The sequence below is a fragment of the Symphalangus syndactylus genome, chromosome 24 (genome assembly GCF_028878055.3).
Source record: "Symphalangus syndactylus isolate Jambi chromosome 24, NHGRI_mSymSyn1-v2.1_pri, whole genome shotgun sequence".
In the NCBI taxonomy this organism is placed as follows: Eukaryota; Metazoa; Chordata; class Mammalia; order Primates; family Hylobatidae; genus Symphalangus; species Symphalangus syndactylus.
The window spans coordinates 13,945,465-13,965,449 of record NC_072446.2 but is presented as its reverse complement, the minus strand read 5'-3'; the positions used below and the strand labels follow the sequence as shown (position 1 = coordinate 13,965,449).

At 47.3% G+C, this 19,985-nt stretch overlaps 1 long non-coding RNA gene across 1 annotated transcript in view; it reads left to right on the top strand.

Annotated features, from left to right (window-relative positions):
• The window catches only part of LOC129474815 (uncharacterized), a 103,991-nt gene that overhangs the window by 30,244 nt on the left and 53,762 nt on the right, over positions 1-19,985 (top strand). Inside the window, exon 6 of the long non-coding RNA XR_008654646.2 lies at positions 1,233-1,349. This is a non-coding gene — a long non-coding RNA (uncharacterized lncRNA). The remainder of the gene's footprint in view (positions 1-1,232; positions 1,350-19,985) is intronic.

Here is a 19,985-nt window from a genome sequence, read left to right as displayed (position 1 = left end):
ATGCTTGCCCTGACGGTAAAATGGCGGTCTGCACGTGATCGGCACCAATTTGTGACGTCCAGGGTTCTTGAGTCAGCCACCTATTCCCTGGGTTGCCTTCAAGATGACCTGAGGGGACTCACTGCCTATTCTTTTACCTCTGGGTGGAATAGGATTCTTACAGGAGTAGGGTGATAAGAGAAGGGGGCTCTCTTTCGTTGCTGCCATCGGGCCCCTTGGTGGAAAACTGGGGCAGGATTCAAAGCAAGGCTGACATGACCTGTACTTCCCCAGAAAGGAGCCGCTGGAGGCCTGGCTAGGGCCAGCTCTCTAGCCCCGGCAGCTGCCCCCCACCCACCCCCACCGGGCATTTAATCAGTGTAGCTGATTAGTTGAAACACACCACAGGCTGGGAGCCTGCGACCCTGGCTGGCGTCCTGGGCTGTTGTTTCTGGCTGGGTGATTTGAGGCAAGCCTCCCGACCGCGCTGAGCCTCGGCTCCCTCATTTGCAAAATGAGACTCATCCTATCTGCCCTCCTCCTTCCCCAAGTTGTTGAGAGGCTCCAACAATGTAGAGAGGCTGATATGAAATGTGGGTAAACAGGAGAGTGGTATTTAAATGCACGCTATTACCATAATTGCCTTGTATTGTGTGTGTATATCTTATCTCCCCAATTAGATGCGAGATCCTTGGTGACAGCCACCATGTCTCCCCCCTTTTGATATTCCCCACGCAGCCGGGATGATGCTGAACATATGGCTGCTGCTCAATAAATATGTTCTGAATTGTACTGAATTTCATTTTGGTTCCAAATCACCCTAAAAACTTGATCAGGTGCAGCCCAAAGGAGCAGGCTGGATGAGGGAGGCTCCCCAGCCTGGCTCTGCGGCCGTTATGGGAAAATGTCTGTGGAATGAATGAATAGATGAATGAATGAATGCCTTGTGGTGTTTGCTTTACTCTTCCCGCTCCCAACTTTGACACTGGCTGTGAAATCTGCCTCCTGTGCTCAAAATGACTTCTCCCTCTCCTCCTTCGGGATACGCTTTCTGCATCCTGCCTCGCTGTAGCTCAGATTTCTATTAAGTAGTCAAACATAATATAAAATTGCCAACAGAAAGATCATTCCTGGATTAATTAATCTCCCCCTTTACATAGGGAAAGACATAAAAGAGAGCATAAGATAAGAAAACGAAATTAATCTTATACTTTCTATGGCTGCCTGTTAATTTCAAGCTTTCCTGCATCCAGGTGCCTGTGTTCCTGCTTGGTTTCTGGTTTGCTTGGTACTTAAATGAAACATCTTATTAATCATTTCCCGGGAATGCTGTGCAGCCAAAAGGAAAACAAAGGCATTCAGGAGGCACAGTAAGTTTATTTTTATAGTAATGCATACCTTATCATCAAGTATGGCCAATACATCAAAATGGTAAGCCAAATTTGTGTACGATCTCACACTGCTATTGATAAATCACGTTAACAGTAAGCTGCTGGATCAATTCTGCCCTGACACCAACCTCTCCACGAAGTAGAGATTCGAGAATAAATGTGAAGGTAACCAGGGATTAAAACTGTTTGAGAAGTTTCACAAAAGAAGCTGAACTCTGCTAATCAGAAAGTAGATCCATCTTTAATTCCGAAATGACTGCACAGCAATTCAGCAGTCCTGAGGACAGGCAGAGTTTCTCAGCCCCGGGGTGGAATGGATGGCTTCCTATCTCTCTCCTGCCAAGGCTGCATTCTCACATCTTCCAAAATGTCCATTAACCCCAGCTGGCCCCTCACCCCACCAAGATGATGTAAATATAATGATTAACCAATCCACACTAGTATTAAGGTTTCTTGAAGCTCCTCTTCACTGAAAAATGCATTAGCTCCTGGCAGTACTGTCCAGAAATTAATTCACAGACAACTGAGCATCATTACCCATGGTCTGCCCTGGCTAACTGCTCTCTCTGTTAGTGAATTTGGGGATGGAGATGAGCTATTTCCATCCACTTTATCATCCAGAGACCTTAGTACATAGTGTATCTCTGGTAAGTGCTGTTATTATAACCTGTTTCTAGAATTGTTATTACCAGTAATTCTGCAGAAACAGGGTCCCACCCAAAGCCATCAGCACAGTGCCTTTAAATCTTAAAATCAGCCTTTAATCTCTACTTTGATGTTGTTGGCAGAGGTGAGAGTTTTATTTCAGCCCAATCGCTGTGTCTTTTAATTTTTTTAAATAGTGAGCTATCATCCCTCCAACCCCCTCCCCCAAACACTGAAGTCCAGAGGCCACTTTCTGGGAGAAGGTTGTTGCAAATGGCCCAGGTGCTGGGGCTGGTTTGGTAGGAAGGGGTGTAGAGAACCATAAGGGCTCCCTACAGGAAAACATCAGGACTAGCACAAGCCACCCTTACAAAACGCGGAGTGAGTAATGGAATTGGCATATGGCAGTGAAGCCTGCAGGGAGAGCTCCCTTGACCTTCTGCATATGGAGTTTAGGGTCCCCTCTGGAAGGATCCCTGTCCCGGGAGGCTGCCCTCCCTAGTACTTCCTCCTCGTTCCCTTACACGTGGAGCTCCTGCCTAGCTCTTCCCTAGTGGCCCACACTACCTGGCTGAGTGTCCCCTCCCATCATTTGCAGATCACAGTGGCCCCCTGGTCTCTAACTCCAGGTTTCACATCTGAGCTCCAGTTCCACCCCCAGACTTCTTGTCGCCTGCTTCTCCTGCCATGCATCCATCCCCTCACTTGTCCCCACGGACAACTCTTCTCTATGGTGTAAGCCTTTGCTCTCCTGCAGGGGCCTCTCCTTCCTTCCCCCCTTCCCTTCCTCTGGACCTGCTCAATGTACATTCTGGCTATACATATATTTGGTCTCGGGATTCGCTTTCTGTCTGATTCTTTGAGTAGCTGCCAGGGCCCCCAGGGCATGGTCTGGATCCTGCTCATTTGAATTTCCCCTCTCGCTGCAGGGCTTGTTGCACAGTAGGTCTCTACAAATATTTATTAAATGAGTGTGCCTGTATTCAAACCCAGGAGATGGGGGAGAAAGATCAGAGGGAAGATATGATAAACAGAAGGCTTCCAAGAAATAGCCTCCAACTCCAATCAGTTCTATTTCATTTTATTATGGTAAGAACACTCAACATGAGATCTACCCTCTTAACGAATTTTAAAGTGAATTGCAAATTATTCAACCAAATGATGACTGAAAAACGAAGTGCTGAAAAGACACTCAATAAACATAGGCCACCTTGGAAATGTATTAATAATCATTATCGTCACCATGTGGCGGCTGTGGATTGAGTGTCTATTCTGTGCCAAACACCGTGCAGAGCGCTCTGTGCCTGTTCCCTTGTTTACCCCTGCCCCAATCCTCTGAAACAGGTCTGCTCTCACCCTCAGTGGAGATGAAGCCATGGAGGCTCCGAAAGCCATACCCACCATCGCCCAGCCAGGGGCTGCCTGAGCCCAGCAAGGTGGACCCTGGGGGATGCTGAGTCCCTGCCTCTCACCACCATGCATGTTGTCTCTGGGCTTCTAAACAGGTTGAATGATACAAAGGTCCTGGGGAGGACCCATTATGAAAAGGGCATGTTCTTTGTTTTGGCCCCAGTACACAGCACCATCCGCCCATCATTGTCTTCCATTCAATCTCCAGCATGACCGGTAATATTTGTTAGCGGGAGAGGGGCTGATGTGTGGGCTGCAGCCAGACGGCAATGAAGCAGAAGCTTTACTTCTAAGAGAAGCTAATGGGCCCGGTTTAGGGGGGCACAAGCCCCTGACCTTGGTTGGATAAGCCTCTAGCACTAATCAACATTACCGGGGAAGTCTGTATGCGCTAACAAAGCATAAATATTTGGTCTCTATTGAAGGTCTCTAGGGCCATGGCACACAGCAGCCTTAAACATGCATAGTCTACTTGCTTGTTAGCAAAGAGAAAACACACAGAAAAACAGCCCTTTGAATCCATTCTTCCCCATAGAAACAGAAACGATGTCCTGATCATTATGTCTAAAAAAGCAGTAGATACGAAAATTGGATTTGGTTGGAGCTGGATTTTAGCTGCAAATGGGTGGTTTTTAATAAAGTGCCTCATAGCAACCGATCTGTGAAAAGCTGCTACTTAAAAGCAAGTTCATATGATCTCAGAAAATGGCTCATCAGACAGGGCAGTCTCTAACTGTTTATTTATAGTTGTCTGCGCCAGATCAGATAAGCTGGTGCTCACAGAGGTGGGTGGGGGGGAGCTTCTAGAATGTACCATCCATTGGAAACTCACAGCCTCAGACTGTGGATGTGATCAGAAAACGGATCATTGACTCACACTTTTGGAAACAGGGCCCGGTGGGGTGACAGCTGTGGGGAGGTAGGCTGTGTTCTGGGGATAAAGGTTCTCCAAGTGCTCAGACCTGAGAGTTGTTTGTGAAGTTTGGGGGCTGAAGAAATAGGACTGGAGCTGGAGGACAGGCACCGGGGGCGTGAATGAGGATAGGCGGATTGGGGCTGAGTCCTGCCTATGAGACGTTTTGCCTGTTTGAACTTGAGCGAATGGCCTTCCCTTCTTTCTTTCTTTCCTTCCTTCCTTCCTTCCTTCCTTCCTTCCTTCCTTCCTTCCTTCCTTCCTTCCTTCCTTCCTTCCTTCCTTTCTTCTCTCTTTCTGGCAGAGTCTCACTCTGTCGCCCAGGCTGAAGTGCAGTGGCTCGATCTCAGCTCACTGCAACCTCCGCCTCCTTGATTCAAGTGATTCTCCTGCCTCAGCCTCCTGGGTAGCTGGGATTATAGGCACACACCACCACGCCCAGCTAATTTTTGTATTTTTAGTAGAGATGGGTTTTACCATGTTGGCCAGGCTGGTCTCAAACTCCTGACCTCAGCTGATCTGCCCACCTCAGCCTCCCAGAGTGCTGGGATTACAGGTGTGAGCCACTGCACCTGGCCTATCTTTCTTTTTAAAAAGGCTTTATTGAGATACAATCCATGTTCCACACAATGCAACTATTTGAAGTGTAGAATTCAAAAGTTCTTAGTGTATTCACAGAGTTGTGTAACCATCACCATTGTCCATTTTGGAACGTTTTCATCACCTCAAAAAAGAAACCCTGTACCCTTCAGCAATCATCCCGTATCCCCCCATTCCCTCTAGCCCTGAGCAGTCTCTGTCTGCTTTGTCTCTACAGATTTGCCTGTTCCGGACATTTCGTTTGAATGGACTCATAGGGGATGTAGCATTTTGCGTCTGGCTTTTCTCACTGAGCGCCGTGTTTTCAAGGTCCTTCTGCACTGTGGCCTGCGTCAGGGTTCCATTCCCTTTCAGGGCAGGCCCTTTCTGGTCTTCAGATTCCTCATTGGTCACATGGGGTGAATGCGGCCACGGGCTCCCTGCTGATAACCTCCCACTGGAGGGGAATCCAACTCAAGTGTTAGTGAGGGGCTGAGCTATGGAAATTCCCCCCCCAAAGGCAACTCTTCTTTAGCTCTTTATCCCTCCCCCACCCCCCTTAAAATGATGGTAATAGTTGAATGCTACTGTATTTCATCCATCAGAATAGGATAGCTTTCTCTCTTCCCCCACTGGGACTCCTGTTTTGTCCCACGCAATGCTTGGATGTGCATTTGTTTTGATAACAGCGACAAGATTCCCTCGGGTTTTTTGAGCTTTCAGAGGGGCCAGGCCCTATGTTTGGGCTTTACATACAACAGCTCATATGGACCCTGTGAGGTAGAGAGTCATGGCCCTCACTGAGCAGATGAGGAAACTGAGGCTCAGAGAGGGTCAATGAAGTATCTCATGTTCTCCACAGAAGGGTCAGTTCTTCTGTAAATGCCTCTGGGGTTCAAGAGACGTAGTGTTCCTGGACTTGAATTTTCCAATACCAGTCTCTTGAGTCAGTCTAAGTGGCCCCGGAGAAGCTGTGAAACTGGTCTCCAAGCACAGCACGCTGATACCTGGACACCTACGCCCCCAGGAGTACAGAGACATTAACAGACAAGGCCAATGAGACAGTGTGACAATGGGGGTTGCGGAGGAGCTTGGCTGGCCCTGAGCAGGTGCCCAGGAGAGGGGGCCTGGCAGAGGTTCCCCGAGAGGTAACGCCTGAGTGGTGTCTTACGGCACAAAGCGAAGTCACTCTGGGGGTGGGGGAGGCCCTCTGTACATCGTTTGATTAACTGTACTTAGAGGAGGTAGGTACAAAATGCTGTGGGCGTGCGGGGGCAGGGGTGATTAATCCTCCTATAATCTGTTTGCCACAGTTTTGCTGTTGCAGGAGGTTTTGCTGGAGAGATCGATTGGGTCTTAACAGAGTGGTGAAATGGTGCAGCGACTCTGTTGCTAACTCCAGCAGAGCCTCACCCGGAGGGAGGCTCAACCCTCACAGCCATGTGGCTTCGGGGATTTCAAACCGGTGCTTCTCTTGGTGGACTGGTGAAATTTTCCCACAGAACCCATTTGTTTGATGCAGGGAGTGGAAAGGATCAGAGGAGATGGGAAGAGAACAGGAAGAAAGGGAGAGATAGCAGGAATAACTAGCCTCTTATTTGATTCATTATTAAAAAGGTGAAGGTGCCCCTTCTTCCTTACTTCCACATTCAGAGTTTCTCTCAACCCCCATCACAGTCCTGTGAGGCAGGTTCAAGTCCCTCATTTTACTGGTAAAAAATTCAGGGGCCCAAGAAGTGGAGTGGCTTGCCTAGAGTTGGGCAGGGAATCAGCGCCAAATTCAGGTCTCAACCCCAAAACTCCAAATGCTATGCGTGGCCATAGCGGAGTAGGAGCTGGTGGTGCCCATGATGTTCCAGGAACCCCTAAGATGTGGCCTGATGCAGGGGTTGTACAGATGATCTTGCCACATTGCTGGGCTGGAGGACAATTTGGGCTATGCACATTGGGCTGTGGAAGCCCAGAGAAGGATGCCAGAATCTGCTGGGGCAGTCAGGGAAGGCTTCTTGGAAGGGGGATATTGAGGCTGGGTTTTGGTGGATGTGTAGGAGTCCTTGAGTTCACTAAGGGGGGAAGCTCATTCTGGGAATGGAAGCAGTATGTGCAAAGGCTCAGAGGTGGGATTGGGGACCGTGTATCCAGAGAACAATCTGACTGGCAGAGTGGCTGATGGTAGGATGTGGGGCTAGTGCGGAAAGCAGAGGCAGCCGGAAGAAGCATCATGGTTCGCAGTTCCTCCACCACCCCTGTCTGTCAGGCACGCACAAGGTAGACTTTTCCCGGGGCAGGATTTTACTGGAAGTTAGGGAACTGCTCATTGCTTTAGGTTCTTTGGAAGCTAATAATGGATTCTCCAAGGAGTGAGAGCAAAGCCACAAGCAGAAAAGGATTATGCTGTTGAAATTGTGTAACTGCCTCCCTCTGTTATTTTCTAATTAAGGAAGGGGTGAGGGGATCCCCAAGGCTTTGAAGTAGCAAGAGAGAATTCTGAAATGTCTCCAGCCGGCCCCACGAGAGGGTCTGATTACAGAGCAGGCTTCACCAAGTGTGACGTCACCCACTGGGCAGTGGGGATCGGTCACAGGAGTGGGATGAGGCTTCAGCGTCTAAACCATAGAACTAAAATATCTGCAACCACAGGCCCTGAGGCCACAACCCAGCATGGTCCTTCTCTTCCTAGGGTAATGCGGTGGGCTCTGGACAGTGTCACTGGAAGCCCGTGCTGCGTGCTGGGGCATTTCAGAGGGAAGCCCCGAGTGCAGCATTCTGCTCTAGCTGTTCATCTTGGCTCTTGCAAGAGGCATTTTCTTTCTCAAGATAGAAGCAAGATTCTTTCTGGAATAAATGTTCAAATCTACCAGCTCCATGGCTGGTCAGAAGGAAGGAAAGAAGAAAGATAGGTTATCACTCCAAAGACTTCGTCCAGCCTCATGAATGACCTGGATGGTACTATGGGCTGGTAGATTTCTGAGAGGTGATGGTGGCATCACTTAAAACATATAGCCCTGCGATTATGCCTGAAAATGCCACTCTTTGGGAGTCACTAGTTCAGCGAATCTTTACTAAGCATGCACCATGTGCCAGGCACTGTGTCAGGTACTGGTGAGGATGGCGAACCCTGCCTGTCCGCTGTGACTATGTAGTCTGCAAGGAGAAAGCAATAGACAGATATAACAGCTCCAGAATGGAATCCACTCCATGAGAGAAAGAGGGAAGCAGACATGGGTGGTGAGAGGTACTGTGCTTTGGAGGGCAGCTGAGCTGACTCCACAGGAGGCCCAGAGGCTGCCCTGCAAGTGCGGGGAAGGCATGCTAGACAGAAAGGGTGGCATGTGCTGAGGCCTCTGGGGCATTCAGAAGTCAGCAGAAGGTTCCTGTGTCAGGAGGGATGGAGGCAGGGGAAACATTCTGAAGGGGGGGCAGAAAGAGCTGGGAGGCCAGCTTCACTTTTTCATCAGGAATGGTCCCCAACAGGATCCACAGTGTAGACCTTGCCCCAAGAGGGTCTATACAGCCCACCTCTCACCCTTCATGGGGAGTAGGGAAGGGGCCAACAGGTAGACTTCTCCTTCCATTTCTAAGTCTTTGCATCTTAAGATTTTGTATTCTGTAGTCATTGAAGAGGTTGGAGAATCTTTAGTTTGAAATGTAAGATGATTTCTTCAGGAAAAATGATCAGATTCCTCCTGACCTCTTGTTCTAAGGAGAATAGGCAGTATTTTATCATTGCGGCATTGTGTCATAGCTACAGCTAACACCATCTGAATGCTTGCCAATGTAACAAAGGGAAAATAAAGTGGGATGATGACTCAGTCTTGGGTCGTGAAAGCTCAGGAAAGTGAGACAACCACCTCCCCCTGCCAGCCTTGGTACAGGGAAGGAGGAAGATGGGCAGAAGCCAGTGCCTTCCTGTTGCCCAGCCCCGATCTCCACTTAGCAGACATCCAGCTGCCCAGCCTGGGGTCTTCACCATCTCATTCACCTGTTTGGAATATTAACCAGTTTAAAAGAACTTGGATGAGGGATGCTCTGTGATGAGTTCATTATGAAGACAAGAAGCCAACATTGAACAAAATACCTTGAGCCAAACACATTCCCTCTTTGAAGAAATTCTCAGGGCTAACATGCTAATGGGCATTATGACCACCCCATGAGGAGGCTAAAGTATGTAGCGTTTCTCAAATCTACTTAAGGATGAGTGCTTATTTTAAGGTACATCTTATAGGCAGGGGATTTTGTGGAAATCGGTTTGGGATAGAATGCTTTAACCTGATATGATTACCCTTTTACCTTTGTTGTCATCAAAAACAGCTTTAAAAATGGCAGTGAGCAACCATCCATTCATCCAATCAACTACGTATCCAACCACTTATTCAAACAATCATCTGTTTATTCAGTCTGCCATCCATCCATCCATCCATTCATCCATCCATCCATCCATCCATCCATCCATCCATTCACTCATCCATCCATCCATCCATCCATCCATCCATCCATCCATCCATATACCTATCATCTGTACATATAAGCAGGCAGCCATCCAGGCTTTCCATACCCTGCACACAATTCTAGGACTTTGGCAGACCCAACACTAGATGTTTTCAGGGAGCTTCTAGTCTAATATAAGACTACCTCCCATATACAAATAACCAGATTTCTGGGTGAAAAGTGATTTTTGTCTTTGAGAACATGAAATTCTAGAAGCTAAGAAATGGGGAAAGCTCCTCTCCTTAGGTGAGTCCTTGAGGGCATTTTTCCCGGGAAAAGGGATTTTGACATAAAACCGTGGAAGCTGGAGACCAGAGATCCCAGCAGGGGACCAGTGAGAGCAGAGGGCCAGAGGTTCGACAAGGGCATGCTGGGGGAGCCATCCTGCCCCCCTTCTTTGAGTCTCTGCTTGGCTGAGTAGCAACTACAGCACCGATAAAAGGCTGCTGTTCAGCTGCCACATTACTGGCAAGAACATCTCTAACGAGGCTTAATTCTTCCATCGGCATGCCTTTCCTTAGGTGCTGGCTTCAGACACATTTAGTTCCATTTAGAATCAGAGGCTGAAATGTGTTTGTCTTCACAGTGCCCACAGATGAGGCCCTGAGAACCTGTCTTTGGCTGCACTGGGGCTGGAAAGAAACCACTGTCCAGTATTAAGCACGGTTCACCTGCGGCCCCAGATGCTGACTTCCCAGAATATTCTACCACAGGGCAACAGAGTTGGCAAGATCTCTGTACATAACCAGAAAGAGATGAGATCCTTGGGGCTCTGCAGAGAAACCACCCGTTTGCCTAATAGGGCTATGTGCTCAACACTCCACATGGCTGTGGGCTATATAGGGGGACCCAGGTCCTGAGCTTGGGATATAGGGGCTGGCCCACCAGCCAGGCACCCTGACCCCTGGAGGTTACATTCTAATGGGGAAGACAGACAGTAAGTGCCAAATAAGTGAATAAGATAATGACACACTGTGCTAAATACTTGGGGGTGATAGGCTGATGTGCTGGAAGACAGTTTTAGACAGGGTGGTCAGGACAGGCTTCCTAAGGATGTGACATTTGAACTCAGATGAACGACAAGAAGGAACCAGGTGAAGTAAGAGCTAGGGAGGGAAAGCTGGTGCCAAGACCCCGAGGTTAACGGGAGGTGACACATTTTGAGAGACAGAAAGGCCAGTGCAGATAGAGGCTGTTGAGCAGATGGGGAGTGGTAAAGAAAGTCACTGGTAAGGTGGGCAGGGGTCCAACCGCTGGGACCTGTGGCCACAGGAAGGAGTTTCAGTTTTATTTTAAGTGCAGTGAAAAGCAAGGGGAAGGTTTAGGTAGGTGAGTGATTTTGTGTTTCATTTTGAAATCCTTGCTCTGCCTGCTGAGTGGAGGGAGGGTGTTGGGGTGGGCGCAGAAGCTGGGGGAACTGTGAGGGGCTGGCACAATCATGGAGGGACCAAATCAGGGGTGCAGCAGCCAGGAGCTGGAGGGAATAGGAGGGTTGGGGATCTGGTGTGGTGGTGGAGCCGGCAGGACCTACTGCTGGATTGAATGTGGCTGTGGGAGAAAGAGGAGAAGGAAGGACCACTCCAAACGAGGCTTGGGTAGCTGGGAGATGTGGCACTACTCCTGGGCTGCAGGAAGGTGGGGGAGAAATAGGTTTGGGGACAGGGAAAGCCAAAGAGTTCTGTTGCAGCCATGTTGTGTGAAAGATGCGTCTTAGCTACCATGGAGGCAGTTGCATATATGTCTGGACTTGGTGGGGGAAATCCGAAGCGGGGGAGAATGGAGACCAGGGCAAAGAGAAGCAGAACTAGAGTCAAGCGATAGCAGGATGGAGGGGAGGGTGCACAGCTCTGTGTGAACTCCTGGATCCAACCATGCCTGAAGCTTGACCCACCTTGGACTCCAGTTATGTGAGCCAACCAGCCCCCACATCCTTTGTTTTATCCGAGTCCATTTGAGTCGGGCTTCTGTCATCTGCAGTGCAAAGAGTCTTGGCTCAACGCAGGAGGCATTTTCAGTATTTCAGGCGGATATAAATGCCTTTCCTTTACCTTGGGCTGGAATTGCATCACCCCAGGGTGGCAAGACAAGAGGTGGTAGCCAGCTGTAGAAAGAGCGGACCTTTGGCATCGGGCAGACTCAGGAGCTGGTCCTGGCTTTGCCTCTGGCTGCCCGTGTGACCTTGGCAAAGGAGACCTGCTTCTCTGTCCCTCCATGTCCTGGCACGGAGGGGTTGTGGGAGGACAGCGTGAAGGGTGCGGGGGCAGCAGCTGGTGCGTGGCAGGTGCTTAATAAGTATCAGCTTTTGGCCTCTCTCCCCCCTACACTGATTAAAAGCTCAGGTTGGCAGTTACTTATGTCTTTGATTAATTAAACAACTGGAAAACAAATTATTACTTAACAAAGGCAGTTTGGGCGACACAATCTTTGAAAACATGAGGACTGGCGGGGAAAAGAACAAAAGTGGCACTCAGCAGTGAGGATGGAAACTGCCAGGGTAGAAAATCTACAAGGTCCTTCTCATCTGGAAAATTCACCTTTTCTGGATGTGCAGAATGTGGCTCCTTACAGACAGATGTTGACTTATAGTTCGAGTGGCTCATTACAGGTCACAGCACCTTCAAATGGCAGCCAGGTAATCACTCTGGTGTCACCTACATGGAGTTTATCCAAGGCAAGAGGCGGAGAGGGACAAACGACCTGAGTCACGGCCATGTGGCCGGCCGCTGCCGCCATTCAGGTGAAATCCACCTCTGTTGCTGTTCTCCACCGCCCCCCAACCCCCATGGCCAGCCCTCCACAGTGGCTGAATTAAGTATCAACCACTGGGGAGTAACCCTCACAGACCCGTGGAAGTGCCCTTGGCTCAATGACAGTGGGGAGAGGAGGAGAGGGGGTGGGGGCAACCCTTGTGCTTGAATTTCAAAACCGCCCAAGTTTTTCACCTCATTAAGTTATCATTTGCTTTGAGGAAAAGTTCCCTGGAGTCCAAGGGTTGTGTGATGAAGCCCCCTGCCTCCACCCCGTAACTTCCTGGCTATCTGTGTGGCTTGCAACCCTGAGGCTTCCAAGGAAGAGCAGTTCAGCCACCCCTCAAGACTGCTTCACAGCTGGCATCACTTGAGTGCATCGCCTTGTTTTTTTGAAGGGATCACAGTAGTTTATGGCTTTTTCACCTCTAAACCTGCCCTCACTGGGTGCAGGAGAAATTCTGATTTCCCAGGAACCTGTCCAGTCATCTGGAACCTTCGCCAGGGCTGGGAAGGTCAACTCCTGCCACAGGTCATATTGATTTTATTGGATGGCTTTTTCCAAAGCAGTGGAACAGCAGCAGGGCGCGGCAGGCAGGGAGGGTTTCCAGTTCTGCGCGTGAGCACATGGCGCACGCTGCCTTAAACGGCTCTCCTGTTCCTCGCTGGTACAGGGAGAGGGTATAGGGGCTGGCCCGCCTACAATCCCCTCCTAGATCAGGCCTTTGCTTGCATCATCAGAGCAGGACTGTCAACCTGGTTTCCTTAAATTGCTGTGTGAGCTCGGTCCGTATATCGCCACAAAGCAAGACACCCCATCCGCCCCACGGAATATATGAGGCGTCTGTGCAGTGATTGCTGTCGATTGCTTCCTGGGAGCTGGCAAGGAAGCCCCTGCTAGCCCCTGATAGGGAAGAGACGGCTGTGGAGGCCAGAGCAGTTGTGCCTTGGGAAGAGTCAAAAGGGAAGAGGGAGGGGTGGGCTGGGTTGAAAGCCTGCTGGACCTGGGCTCTACCCTTTACCACCTTCCAAGGGAGGCATGATCCCATTGTACAGAGTAAGGCTCTGAGGCCAGGAAGGGCAAGATGACCTGAAAGCTGGCACCAGAAGCCAGGCCTGGCTCCAGAGTCCTTGCCTGGAACAGAGAGAATGGCTGTTCTCTCACTTTGGTACACATCAAAATCAGAGTGCTTGTCAAAATGCTGTTTCCCAGGACCCGACACCAGCTCCTGGGGGTCAGACTTCTCTGGATAGCCAAGTCACAGATGTGTACTGTGTACTGGCAGGGGCCAAATGAGGACCCATGGCTACACTGCTGACCGAAGGTCTTCTCTAGTGATGGGCAAACGACTCCGGACCCATGAACACCAGGGGAGTGATCGAGGGGGAGAGAAGATGTCTCGGGCTCTCTGGTTGCGAATTCTAACCCCCATCATTTATCTGATCCTTTCTCACTCCAAATGGTTTTGGAAATGCCAGCACACACTCTACTTCCTCAGAGGCACATCTGTGTTTCGTGGTGCAGCAAGGACAGCCTGGGTGCAGGCACAGAGGTCTGCAGTCATGTGGGAGTTTGGAGGCTGCAAGTTGCTTGGTGCTGGTGGATGATCAAGTATGAGACGTGATGTGGAGGGGTAGATAAGACAGATCATGAAGGTCAAATATTGTATCTGTCCCCTCTGCCTTTTTTGTTCCCCCAAGTGGTGACAGGAAGTCTCATAAGGGTTTTAACTGGGGGATGACATGGCTAGTCCTAGGTGTTTGAAGGCTCACCTTGGCTGCAGTACAGAAAGGCAAAGCTGGGCCAGGGCCATGATCAGTTAGGAGACTTGTGTGGTCCAAGCTAAAGATACAGAGGCATTTGAGTTCAGATTAACCAGAATGAGGAGTCCTTATAGAACAATGAGAGCATTCACTAGAGAAACCAGAAGAGCCATACCTTAGTAGTATGCCTAAATTATTCCTATAGTAACTGCTACATTAGACCCACCCTAACCAAGATTATAAACAAGTCTCCAAAGGGTCAAACTGAACCACAAGTTTGATTTGTCCGAAAAAGATTTTGCCCCCAAAAGTCTATTTTATCATTATCTTCCTACCAAAGCAAAGCCCAACACTCTTTGAAGGAAGACAACAAAATTTGAGACACTCAACCTTGAAGTGTCTAAATGTTCTTAGAGCAGAAAGAAAATGATGCCAGATAGAAATTTAGATCTACAAAAGAAATGAAACAATAACAATAACAAATATGCATGTAAATATGCTATTTTTAATTTTTAAACTAATTTAAAATAGATCTGGCCATTTAAAACAGAAACAATAGCAATGTGTAGTGGGATGTGTAATGTGATTATCATAATGTTCATCATCCAAACAAAAATTACTCAATATGTTAAGCTGAACAATGTGAGACAGTCAAGAGAAAGAGTCTCAGAAATGACAAGGATGATAGAATTAGCAAACAAGGACATTAAAACAACTATTAAATGCATATTCAATTATTTTTAAAACATGAACATAGTGAAGAGAGGAATTTAGGAGATAAAAAGCACCAAATGGAATTTCTGGAGATGAAAACTACAATATTAGAAATGAAAAATATAATGGGATTAACAGCAGATTTGGAAATAGGGTGAAAGGAGAAGTGAATGTTAAGACATAGCAATAGAAACGATCCAAAATGAAACAGAAAAAACAAGACTAAAAAAAAAAATGAATAGACTTTCAGTGACCTGTGGGACAGTATCAAGCACGTGTAGTTTGAGTCTCAAGGTGAGAAGTGGGGGGGAGAGGGCAGAAAAAGAAATGAGAAGAAATAATGATTGAATATTTTCCAAATTTGTTGAATGCTACAAATCCTAAGATCCAAGAGGCTCAACTAGCCACAAATAAGCTTCACACACACACACCACACCACACAGCAACATATATCATAGTTGAATTACTGAAAACCAGTGATGAAGAGAAAAATTTTTATATAGCCAGAGGGAAAATGTAAGCCAGGAGACAGTAGAATGACACTGTCAAAGTTCTGAAAGAAAAAAAAACTTGTCAACCTAGAATTCTATACCTATCAAAGATATTTTTCAGGTGAGAGCCAAATAATGACTTTTTTTGACAAGAAAAAAAAAGGTGATAGAATCCATCAGAAGAAATCTGGCACCACAAGAAGCATTAAAGGAAGTTCTTAGAGCAGAAAGAAAATGATGCCAGATAGAAATTTAGATCTACAAAAGAAAGGAAAGAATAACAAATATGTACGTAAATGTGCTTTTTCATTTTTAAATTAATTTAAAACAGATTTGGCTGTTTAAAACATAAACAATAGCAATGTGTAGTGGGATGTATAACAAGTGAAATGTATGACCACAGAGGCAGGAAGAATGAGAGGGCAAAATGTAAATCTATTATTTCCTACATTGTACGAAAGTGGCATATTATTTGAAGGAAGACTATGTAATTAAAGATGCAATTTTGTAAAAGTAAAATTAAACAAGAGGTCTAATTTATGGGTTGACAGTGGAAATGAAATGGAATCATTAAAATGCTTTATACCATTAGCAAGATGGTAGCTATAAATCCAACCATATCAGTAACATTAAGTACAAATACTCAGAACACTCCAATTATAAAAGACAGACATGATCAAATTGGATATAAAAACAAGACCCAACTATATGCTATCTTCAAGAAACCCACAGTAACTATGAAGATATAAAAGTTCAATGATGGAAGAAGATATACTATGCAAACACTAATCAAAAGAAGGCCCGGAGTGGCTGTATTAATCAAGGAGGATTAAAAACAAGAAATATTATCAGAGTTAAAAAGAGAAATTCTATAATGATGAAGGGGTCAATTCACAAGGAGACATAACATTCCTAAATGTACGCATATAAATAACAGAGATTCAAAATACTTGAAACAAAAACAACTGAACTGGAAGGAGAAATAGACAAATCTAACATTGTAGTTGGAAATTTCAACATCCCTGGATTGATAAACGTAGAAAGAAAATCAGTAAAGATGTAAAAGACCTGATCAATGTTATCAACCAACTTGGTTTAATGAAAATTTTAATTATCATTCCACCCAATAGCAGCAGAACACACTTTCTTTTAGAGCATATGTGGACTAGTCACCAAGATAGATCATAGCTTAAAAATGGAAACAAAAACCCTGACATTATCAAGTGCTGGTGAGTACGCAGAGCCACTGACCTCACCTACATTATGGATGGGAAGGCTGAATGATGCAGCCACTTTGGAAAGTAGTTTGGTAGTTTTTTGTTTTTTTTTTTCTTTTTGAGACAGGGTCTCACTTTGTCACTCAGACCCAGTTTGCATCACTGCCAGGAGTGCAGTGGTGCAAACAGCTCATTGCAGCCTTGACCTCCGGGGCTCATGGAATCCTTCCTCCTCAGCCCCCCAAGTACCTGAGACTACAGGCGTGCACCACTGCACCTGGCTAATTGTGTGTGTGTGTGTGTGTGTGTGTATTTTTTGTAGAGACACGGTTTTGCCACGTTGCCCAGGCTGGTCCTGAACTCCTGGCCTCAAGCAATTCTCCTGCCTTGGCCTCCCAAAGTGCTGGGATTACAGGTGTGAGCCACAGCGCCCAGCCTGGCAGTTTCTTATAAAGTTAAATATACATCTACCATAACACTCAGCATCCCACTTCTATGTACTTACCCGAAGGAAATGAAAACATATGTGCACAAAAACATATATGTGGATGTTTATAGTGGCTTTATTTATAATCGCAAAAAACTGGAACCAACCCAAATATCCATCAGCTGATGGATGGGTAAAGAAACCGTGCCACAGCCATATGATGGAATTCCTACTGGAACTACTCAATGTTAGAGAGGAATGAAGGGCTGATACATATAACTCAGATGAATATGAAAGATATTATGATGAATGAATGAAGCTGGGCTTATAAGGATACAAAATGTATGACTCCATTTACATGATATTTACATTCCAGAAAAGGTAAACATATAGGGGGTGGAGGAAGGGGACTGATTAAAAAGGGGCATGAAGGAACTTTTTGGAAAAAAAAGAAAAAAAAAAGGACTGCTGACATGGTTAAGAAAACCAAAAGACAAGACACAGAGTGGGGGAACATATTTGAATGCATGTATCTGTAAAGGACTTTTATCTCTAATATATAAATAACTTTTACTATTCAATAATAAAAAGACAAATAACCCATATTTAAAATGGGCAAAGGATTTGAAAAGACATTCTACCAAAAAAGACATATGGATAGCTAATTAGTAATAAATGATTCATGTAAAGTTGTTCAGCGTCACTAATCATCAGGGAAATGAATATTAAAAGCACAATGAGATACCACTATGCTTGCCAGAATGGCTAAAATTAAAAAGATAGACAACACTAAGTGTTGGCGAGGATGTGGAAGGACTGGAATTTTCTTTTCTTTTTTTTTTTTTTGAGACGGTGTCTTGCTCTGTTGCCCACGCTGGAGTTCAGTGGTGCGATCTTAGCTCACTGCAACATTTGCCTCCTGGGTTCAAGCAATTCTCTCACCTCAGCTTCCCGAATAGCTGGGATTACAGGCATGCACCACCAGGCCTGGCTAATTTTTGTATTTTTAGTAGAGATAGGGTTTCACCATGTTGGCCAGGCTGGTCTCAAACTCCTGACCTCCTGACTTCAGGTGATCCGCCCTCCTCAGCCTCCCAAAGTGCTGGGATTACAGGCGTGAGCCAGCGCTCCTGGCCAAGGGCTGCAATTTTCCTACATTGCTGGTTGGAAAAGAAGTCAGCAGTTTCTTAACAAGCTAAATATATTCTTGTCATTTGACTCAGCATCCTGCGTGGTGTATGCGCCACTGTGGAAGGCAGTTAGAGAACTGCTGGTTGTAAACTCCATGGTACTTGTGGGTCTGCTGTGGCCACACTGGTCCCTTCAGGGTCTATGGCTGTGTTGGTCTTTCACGGTCTCAGGTTGCTATGTCTTTTTATGTGCTTGTGTCCAGTTTAGACAGTTTTTCTAGCTTGTCTGACAGCAGGCTGTCAGAATAATTTTTTGTCAATGTTTCTATCTGTAGCTGCTGCCTTTCTTTTTCTTTTTCTTTGAGACGGAGTCTTGCTCTGTTACCCAGGCTGGAGTGCAGTGTTGTGATCTCGGCTCACTGCAACCTCTGCCTCCCCGGTTCAAGTGATTCTCATGCCTCAGCCTCCCGAGTAGCTGGGATTACAGGCACACGCCACCATGCCTGGCTAATTTTTGTCTTTTTGTAGAGATGAGGTTTCGCCATGTTGGTCAGGCTTGTCTTGAACTCCTGACCTCAGGTGATCCATCCGCCTCAGCTTCCCAAAGTGCTGGGATTACAGGCGTGAGCCACTGCACGGGCTGTAGCTGCCTTTATTTATTTATCGAGATGGAGTCTCGCTCTGTCTCCCAACCTGGAGTGCAGTGGCGCGATCTCAGCTCACTGCAAGCTCCGCCTCCTGGGTTCATGTCATTCTCCTGCCTCAGCCTCCCGGGTAGCTGGGACTAGAGGCGCCCACCACCATACTCGGCTAATTTTTTGTATTTTTAGTAAAGACGGGGTTTCACCGTGTTAGCCAGGATGGTCTCGATCTCCTGACCTCGTGATCCGCCCCCCTTGGCCTCCCAAAGTGTTAGGATTACAGGCGTTAGCCACCGCGCCTGGCCTGTAGCTGCCTTTCTTTAACAGTGCCTTTGATCTGCTATGCTTTTTATACCAGCAAGGACACTGACTCTCATTCTTACTGTTGTCTTACCTTCACTTCTTTATGCCTTTTGCCAGCATTACCTCATTTTGTCTGCTGGGGAGGGACTGTCACTCTCATTTACCACTGGTCGTCAGCTCTGGCACAGCGCTGGGATTCAAGTAGGTTTGACTCCAGCGTGTTCTTTGATCACGGAGCTGACAGTATGAAGGGAATTCAGAAGTTGACACCATGTTGCCCACAGAAAGACACAAACAGGGGGAGGGTGGGGGAGAGAGCTGCGGGGGCAGGTAGGCTTCCCAGAGGAGGTGGAACAAGATCCCAACCTGGAGGTTCTGGCGAGTAGAGAAAAGCCACAAGCCCAGTGAGAAGTGCTCAAGGGGACCAGCCCAGTGGTGACCTGGGGGATGAGGGGAGAGTGCTAGCTGGAAGATGAATGCAGTGCTAGATTATGCAAGGCCTTGAATGCCAGGGCAAGCATTGGGTTTGATCATGTGAGTGGGCACTGGAAGGCACCATGCCCAGGTGCCCTGGCTAGGGAACTCGTGCCAGTGATCTTGGGACGCAAGCAGCTTATGCAATGAAGGCTGTGCCGTCTAGTGGCCATTCGCCTCGAGGTCTCAGCTACCTTCCTTTGCAGGAGGGGCAGGGTAGGGCTCCAAGCTCAGGCAGTGGACAAAGGATGGATTTTCCAGCTTTCCTGCTGCTGTCCAGGGGCGTTCTGCCTTTCCCAGGAGATAAGGGGTCCTCTGAAGCCCCGTGCTTTTTTCTGCCTCTCTGCTTACCTTTGAGGGGTCTCAGCCTTCCTCACTGGGATTAAGTGGCCACAATCAGTATTAAGTTTAGACAGGTGACCCAAGCTACGGGCAGATGTGCCTCACTGTCTCCCAGGTGCACCTGAGTTGGCGAGGCAATGTGAAATCACACACACCCAGTGAATCTTCATCCCATGGCTGCAGCGGGAAGGCATAAAGCAGGCGGCAGAACCCATGTATGCCTGAGCACACCATTGTCATCCATCCCTGGAGATGTCCTCCTTGTCCGCTGCCTTTCCCTCCCAAGCAGGACCAGCTACAGAACTTGCAGGGCTTAGTGCAAAATAAAAA